The 7,580-nt window shown below is 37.2% G+C and overlaps 1 long non-coding RNA gene and 1 other non-coding gene across 2 annotated transcripts; one reads left to right on the forward strand and one right to left on the reverse strand.

Annotated features, from left to right (window-relative positions):
• The first annotated feature begins 4,139 nt into the window (after nucleotides 1-4,139).
• On the forward strand, nucleotides 4,140-5,594 carry LOC104890736 (uncharacterized). Its single transcript, XR_008968949.1, has one exon. It is a non-coding gene; the product is annotated as an uncharacterized LOC104890736 (transcript).
• An 891-nt stretch (nucleotides 5,595-6,485) lies between these two features.
• Nucleotides 6,486-7,273, reverse strand: LOC125496299 (uncharacterized). Its single transcript, XR_007272977.2, has 2 exons — nucleotides 7,121-7,273; nucleotides 6,486-6,783 (listed from the first exon to the last, which is right to left on the reverse strand). It is a non-coding gene; the product is annotated as an uncharacterized LOC125496299 (long non-coding RNA).
• Between the last annotated feature and the right edge of the window lie 307 nt (nucleotides 7,274-7,580).

A 7,580-nucleotide genomic window follows, 5' to 3' on the forward strand; every position in this document is an offset into this window, starting at 1 on the left:
TAATTGAGTTTGTGTTATGAAAAAATTGATTTGAGAGGATGTTGTGCCGTATAATTTTTTTTGTTATTGTATGTAGTATGAACGTTTGGTAAATTATTGATTATGAATCTCTTTGATTGAATCTTTTTTATTGGCAAGTTTATATGATTGAATCTTATACTTCCTCCGTTTTTTTTAGATGTTACACTTTCCTTAAATTGCATGTTTCTAAATAGATGTTACACTTTTTTTATTTCCTAAATTAGAAAGTTTTATGTTGTAAAATTACTCACTTACCCTTACTTATAAGGATTAATCAAAATTAAACTAACTTAATTTAACCTTATTATATACTAATCCAAAATTAATTAAACCTCATCCCTTCTCTTCCACCACCCCTCCCACACCACCTCAACTGCCCCTCCCTTCCCCACCTCGCAGCCTCCTTACCCACCACCACGAAGCCCGGCGAATTCCCACCACCACCCACCACCCACCGAAATCGCTACCACCCACCCGTAAATCCCACCAGCACCCAAAACCCCACCCACCCACCTAAAAACAAGACCCCCACCCACGAAAACCTTCCCCACCTACCGAAATCACCACCCAGCCACCGAAATCCCCACCCCCACCTACCGAATACCACGCAATTTTTTTCGCACAAAACCACGGCCTCCATTTTCGGCGGTAGAGGTGGGGTTTTCGAGGATGGGGTGGAATTTTGCGGCGGTAGAGGTGGGGTTTCGCGGGGCTGGGGTGGGTTTTCTGCGCGTGGTTGGGGTTTTTGGGTGGGTGGGTGGGGATTTCGACGATGGGGTGGGGTTTTCGGGTGGGTGGGTAGGGATTTCGGCGGGTGGGGTGGGCTTTTCGGTGGCTGGATGGGGTTTTCGGGTGAGTGGGGTGGGGTTTTGGATGGCAGGGTGGGTAGTTCGAATTTCAGGTGGGCGGTGGGGTGGTGGTGGGAGTTCTCTGGGCTGTTGGGATGGTGGTGGGGAACCCAAGTTAGGGTCCTCTTTTCTCTCTCCCCCCTTCCCTTAAACCCTGTGTTAATTCTCTCTTAATTACTCCTCCAATTTTTGCCTAGGGAACAACAATTTTTGAAAGTGTAACATCTAAAAAAAACGGAGGAAGTATGAGTTAATTGGGTTTAAATTTGATTTAATTAATATTTTTGTTTTGGCAAGTTTATGCATGGAATTAGGGTTAATTAGGTGGCCAGAGGGGGCAATTAAGTAAATTTTTAGGCGGACACCATTGCTCCCCTCTTGACTTATATAATAGAGATATTTCATGACAATATTTTCCTCAAATTTGTTTAAAAAGTAACTAATATGATAATTTTTCGGATCGGAATCGGGTTGTGGTCATCATTATTGGGTCAAATTCGGATCGGATATCTTCGGGTTTGGGTAGATTCGGGTCACTTCGGGTTTACTTTAATTCGGGTCGGGTCTGGTTCGGGTTATTTCGGAGTTCTGCTCCTATTTGGTTCGTTATTTTTGGGTGAAAAACGAGTTTCTAGTCGAATATTTTGGGTCAGGTTAACGGGTGCGAGTCAATTTTGCCGGCCATACTAGTGGCTAGACTTTATAACCTCTATCATTCAGAGGCCGACAGTCAATACTCAGTACTTGTGTTGTTGGGCCACTTTTGTACTATTGATCCTTCTTGTCAATAAATGCCTAATGGATCGTGGACTAGTGTTGGTAAATTACAAGCTCTAACGAGAACAGGATCAGCAATGGGCTATTTTAGCCTACTACACATAAACATAATCTGTATGGTGGGATCCGCGACTTAGAAGCTGTCAAGCTGATACAACAATATCACCGAAGGGCGGCCCACTTTGGCACTTTGTTGATCCATTCAGAGTTGGAGTAAGACTAACAATTTTCGAGAAATAAGTTAAAACTGACAACAAGATTAACGAATTTCTCATTTGCTCCATGTAAAGTGCACACAAAAACCTATGCTAGTAAAGCTTTATCAGGGAAATAAAGGTAATTAGATAATTCAATCATGTAAAGTTGTACATCATATATTTGAAATTAGATTTTGTCCTCTACCAATATAATAAGATGTGGGATGAACAACCATTATAACCTTATGGCCATACAAATTAAGTGACAAACTAACATTATGAAAGATGAAATCCTTTGCTTTGCAAATCTTCATTGGTATCTTCTTGTTTATTATATTTGTATTGTGAGAGAAACTAAAAGATTATACTAGATCAATGGTTGAGTCATTGACGTTCATACTTGTTTATTAGCACAGAAAACACATAGAAAACGCCACATAAAAAAATTGTTTGATTTGTTCATAGCTATTAATATTCATGTATAGATGTGGATCAATGATCAAATTCCCCCACCTATTTACATGTCGCACTCATTATCTTCAATCATCGCATATGCCAAGCTTTCATGTTTAGAAGTAGTTTAGTATATCACACATTTTAATGGTCATTTTGAAGCATTAAAAGACCAAATATAGAGCTGTGATTGTTAAAGTTTTTCTTTTAAAAAAGTATAATTAGAAACCTAGAGTTTTTATCACAATAGCATACATGTAATAGAGGCAGTAGCATATGGGAGCCTACAATAAGCGAAAGCTTTTATATACTCAAGAATATTACACGTAATAGAGGTAGCAGCAGCAAATGAGCCTAAAATAAGAAAAAGCTTGTATATGCTCAAGAATATTAGTGCTTTAAGTTAGCTGGACAAAATCCCCTCTTTTACCTTCTCCGATTTTCCCTCTTATGCGTTATTCTCATATGAACAATTCCGCCAATGTTTTATAGTTCACTAACACTAACACTAACACTTAATGGATCACAAGAGCATGTGACTCTTTACCTCCTAACAAATGCTTATCTCGGCTGCATTGGAGTCTAATGAGCATCCCATTAACCCACTTACACACCTCCCGCTTGAATTGACAAATGTTCCTCTATAACGAACACAAACATTTGTCGTAGTTTTGAACTGGATATAGCTCTAACTTTAATTAGCTGATGTCCATAAGTGGACCAACAGTATTTCACTTTGTCATATCCATATTTATTTGCAGTCATACATTTACAAGTCAGGTTGAAGGTTAAATGTTGTAGCTTTCTAAAGTTGAAATAGTGGCACAAGACATCTTTAATGGTAAAACCAATATCTATTCAGCTAAGAGTGACACCTAAACTTTTTTTAGCGAACTTCCCAAGAAACAAACCCCCTATATTGGTAAGCTAATGTTATTTCTTACTTGGATAGGCCCACACAGATGTCCTAGTGTGGTTCCATACTTCTTTGCTTAGAGCACCCTTAACCATGAGTAGAATTTAAGATTGTGGAGGTAATTGAAAAAAAATGGCTCTTAACCATGAGTGAAATAAAGATTGAGGAGTGATTGAAGGTGAGTGGGGAAAAAATGGCATGGAGTGATTGAATTGATGATCAGCCGTGGGGTTGAGACCCACAGCCAGATCATCAAAACTTAAATTTTTTTTGGCTAAGAACCACGCAAAACGCAGCGTTTTGCGTGGTTCTCAGCCAAAAAAAATTTAAGTTGCTGGCAGCTGACACGCGTGTCAGCGCCAGTTGCAGCGTGACATTTGTCACGCACACTGCCAAGTGTCGTGTTGTTATTGGTTTGTAAAATATAAGCGTTGTAAATTTTACAACGGTTATATTTTAAAAAATATAAATCAAAAAAAAAAAAAATACCAACGGCTCTATTTTTTCGAGATCTATAAATAGAGACCCATTTTGCTATATTTTGGACACACTTAATTTTCTCCCTCTTTACTAATTTCTTCTATTTGTTCTAACTCTTCTTCGATTGCTCTTTATTTTCAAATTCTTATAATTATGGATCCTAATCATTCTAATTATATAAGAAATCAACCCCAAAATCGCTCAAAAAACCAAATGCCTAGGCAACAAAATCGTTTAATTAGCTCTCAAAATCCGTCAAATTATCGCCAACCTTATCAAAATCAATCAAAATTTCGTCAACCATCTCAGATAAATACCAATCAAAGAGGAGAAAATTCTCAAAATTATTTTATGCTATATAACTCAAGCATCCTTGTTCACAATTTTCTCACACCAAACCAAACACAATATTGTTCACCATTTTCTCACACCAAACCTAAACACAAGATGAACCCCTTCAATTTTTCCCGTTCTAGTTCCTCTAGTTCCTCTAGTTCTGATGAAAGAAGATCATCACGAGCAATAATTGATCAGGAGATAGATGATTTCTTGACCAATATTGCTCAACCACTTGCTCCAACTCTTATATCAAATGTAACTCCAACACCAAGGAATAGAAGAGCAAAAGTGATTGATAATGAAGAAGGTCATTCACGGCCTAATCGAGGTAGGGTGGAAGGTCATAGAAGATTGTTCAATGATTATTTTGCTGATCAACCAGTCTATCCAGCTCGTTTATTTCGCCGAAGATTTCGAATGCAGCGACATGTCTTTGTTCGGATTAAGGATGGTGTCGTTGCAAGTGATGAATGGTTCACTCAAAAAAGAGATGCTACGGGTCAGTTAGGTTTATCGCCCCTACAAAAGTGTACAGCGGCTATTCGAATGCTTGCATACGGGGTAGCGGCGGATTCGCTTGACGAGTATGTGCGAATTAGTGAAAGTACAACTCGAATAGCATTGATGAAATTTACAAAGGGGTCATCATGAAATTTGGTGGGGAGTACTTGAGACGGCCTACTCCAAACGATTTGGCTAGACTACTCAGATTCGGTGAAGAACGTGGATTTCCGGGCATGGTTGGCAGCATAGATTGTATGCATTGGGAATGGAAAAATTGCCCCACTGCATGGAAAGGGCAATTTCAAGGAAGAGGTGGTGTTGCTAGTTTAGTTCTTGAAGCTGTTGCTGATCGTGACTTATGGATATGGCATTCTTTCTTCGGGATACCAGGTTCGTGCAATGACCTAAATGTTCTTCACCGATCTCCAGTGTTTAGGGATGTTTTAGAAGGTCGAGCACCACCCGTGCAGTTTACGGTGAATGGTAACCAATATGATAAGGGTTATTATCTCACTGATGGTATATATCCGAATTGGGCAACATTCATTCAGTCAGTTACATGTCCTCAAACTCTCAAGGACAAGTTATTTGCTCAACACCAAGAAGGAGCTCGAAAAGATGTAGAGAGAGCATTTGGGGTGCTGCAATCTCGGTTTGCCATTATTCGTAGACCATCCCTCGCATGGGATGAGGAAATTCTCAATGACATCATGTTGTCTTGCATTATCATGCACAACATGATTGTGGAAGATGAACGAGATACATATGCACACTACGCAGATAATACCGAATTCACTACCAACACAAGTAAAAATGGGGACGAATTTGAATATTATCATGATCGAATCGTAGATATCAACCAGTACATGGCCAATAGAGATGCAATTGAAGATCAACATGTGCATCATTCCTTGAAACGTGATTTGGTTGCCAATATATGGCAAAAATTTGGTGGCAATGCTAATTAAGAGCATTTTATGTATTTCTTTCTTAATTAATTTTTATGTTTTTCGTTCTTAGTTAAATTTTATGCACTTTTTTTCTTAATTAAGTTTGTAATTGTCGCACCAATGTAGCATTTTATGTATTTCGTTCTTAAAATTATATTAAAAATGCTAATTGTGTCTCATATCATTAAAAATGCTAACTAATTACGTATTTAATTACTTAATGAAAACACTAATTACATATGCTATGTATTAATAAAAGATAAATAACTTAATTATTAAAATGATAATTAAAATTTTAATTTTAATTTTTTAATTAATTAATAATAAAATATCAATTAGTAATTAATATTTCATATCATTAAAAAGTAAATAATAAAAATATTGTATGATGGTAGTTGGGTGATGAGAGGGAAAAGTAGTTGGATGGGGTGAAAAAGTAAGAGAGAGAGGAAAAAGTAGTTGGGATGATTGAAAAATGGTTCATGATTAAGGAGATGAGTGAGAAAAGATTGTAGGATGTAATTTTTTAGAGAGAGAAAGTTAGAAAGAGAGTGGGATGATCTTTGTTTTCAATCATGAGTAATGGTGCTCTTAGCAAATTAGCTCTATAGAGCAAATTGACTAGGCCAAGCCGAACTCACACAAACACTTTGATGATTTAGCTAGTTGCTAAAAAATTTAGATAATTGCTAACAAAAAGAGTCTTTTTGGACAACCATTACAATTGCTCTACTACAACTTAAAAATATTTTATGAGATTCACTTTAATCCATAACACTTTTATTGCCCTTTTGCAAGGACTTTCCAGAAAGTAGAACAAATGAAACTAATAGGCTTAGACTACATAACTCTTCAATATTCTATCTCCTTTTAATTGCAAAAACAATCATGATTCTAGCTACTTTCCTTTGGTAGTAGAAAAACTATCTTTTTTACAATGAAAAGAAAGAAACATAACAGCAAGTCATGAACATTGAACAGTCTACACGTTATAAGGTAGTAAACAATAAACTCCACTTAGTTCTACATAATGTTCATTACAAGTTTACAACCCTCCAAATAATATACATTATAAGATTAAATAGTAATTAATAGAGTAAATGTTAATACTTCCATAAAATTAACAAATTACACTCTTATAAGCATTTGATAAGATCTCTTAACAAGAAACTAAATCAAAATAGCTCGAGATTAAACTATTTTGCCCTCCAAATACAATATACTACTACTATATCTAAACATAACATCTCCTACTATAAATTTGACACGTAACCAGCGAATGTACGTCGCAACACCACCTAAGAATAACACATGTAATTGTGTAAGTGCATCAAGTTGCTAGACTTCCCGAAAATGAGGATGAACAAATTTTAGTGATGTGTTTCCTCGAGATATTTTAGTTTTGGCGGAACTTGATGTTTCTTAATAATATTACTCACCGTTTAAAAATAAAATAAAATTAACCCATGTTTTAAGCCATCATCCCCTCCGCAAGTCGAGGAGAAAAAAAAAAAAGGAATATTCCTGATTCCCACTCTTTCAAAAGAGTTTCAAATCTTCAAAAATGAGTAATATTACTAGTAATAAATGTACAAAAGAAAGGAAAACAGAAAATTAAGTAAATGTCGAAGATACCCCTCAAGTCCTCGACCAGAAGTTCAAACTAGCAAAAACCAACACGTGCTCAACAACCAAACGTCGTCGCATCAGCACTGAAATCCGTTTGACTTCCCTCCATAACCGGTCAAACACAGTTCCCTAAATAAAAACGTCGTCGTTTCTCAGTAGAGAGTTAGAAATTACAGCCGCAAAAGAGGAAGAAGAATCCAAGCATAGAAACCAAAACGACAGACTCCAGCGCCGTTACGACAGACCATAAGAGATCATCGACAATTGAGAAACTCCCCGACCATCGGAGTAAGTTCTGCGGGTCCCACGACCAACTACGGTACGAGGATGGCGTGAAATTTGCCGACCAAGTTGTCGGAGTTAAGTACGAGATTCTGTGACCTAGCCACCTTGCTGTCGCCGACGCCGACCACCACTCGAACGCCATCTGTCTGAAAACTGAAAGACAAAATGATTGATTGTGTTT

This window comes from Beta vulgaris, chromosome 4 (assembly GCF_026745355.1).
Source record: "Beta vulgaris subsp. vulgaris cultivar EL10 chromosome 4, EL10.2, whole genome shotgun sequence".
NCBI classification, from domain to species: Eukaryota; Viridiplantae; Streptophyta; class Magnoliopsida; order Caryophyllales; family Amaranthaceae; genus Beta; species Beta vulgaris.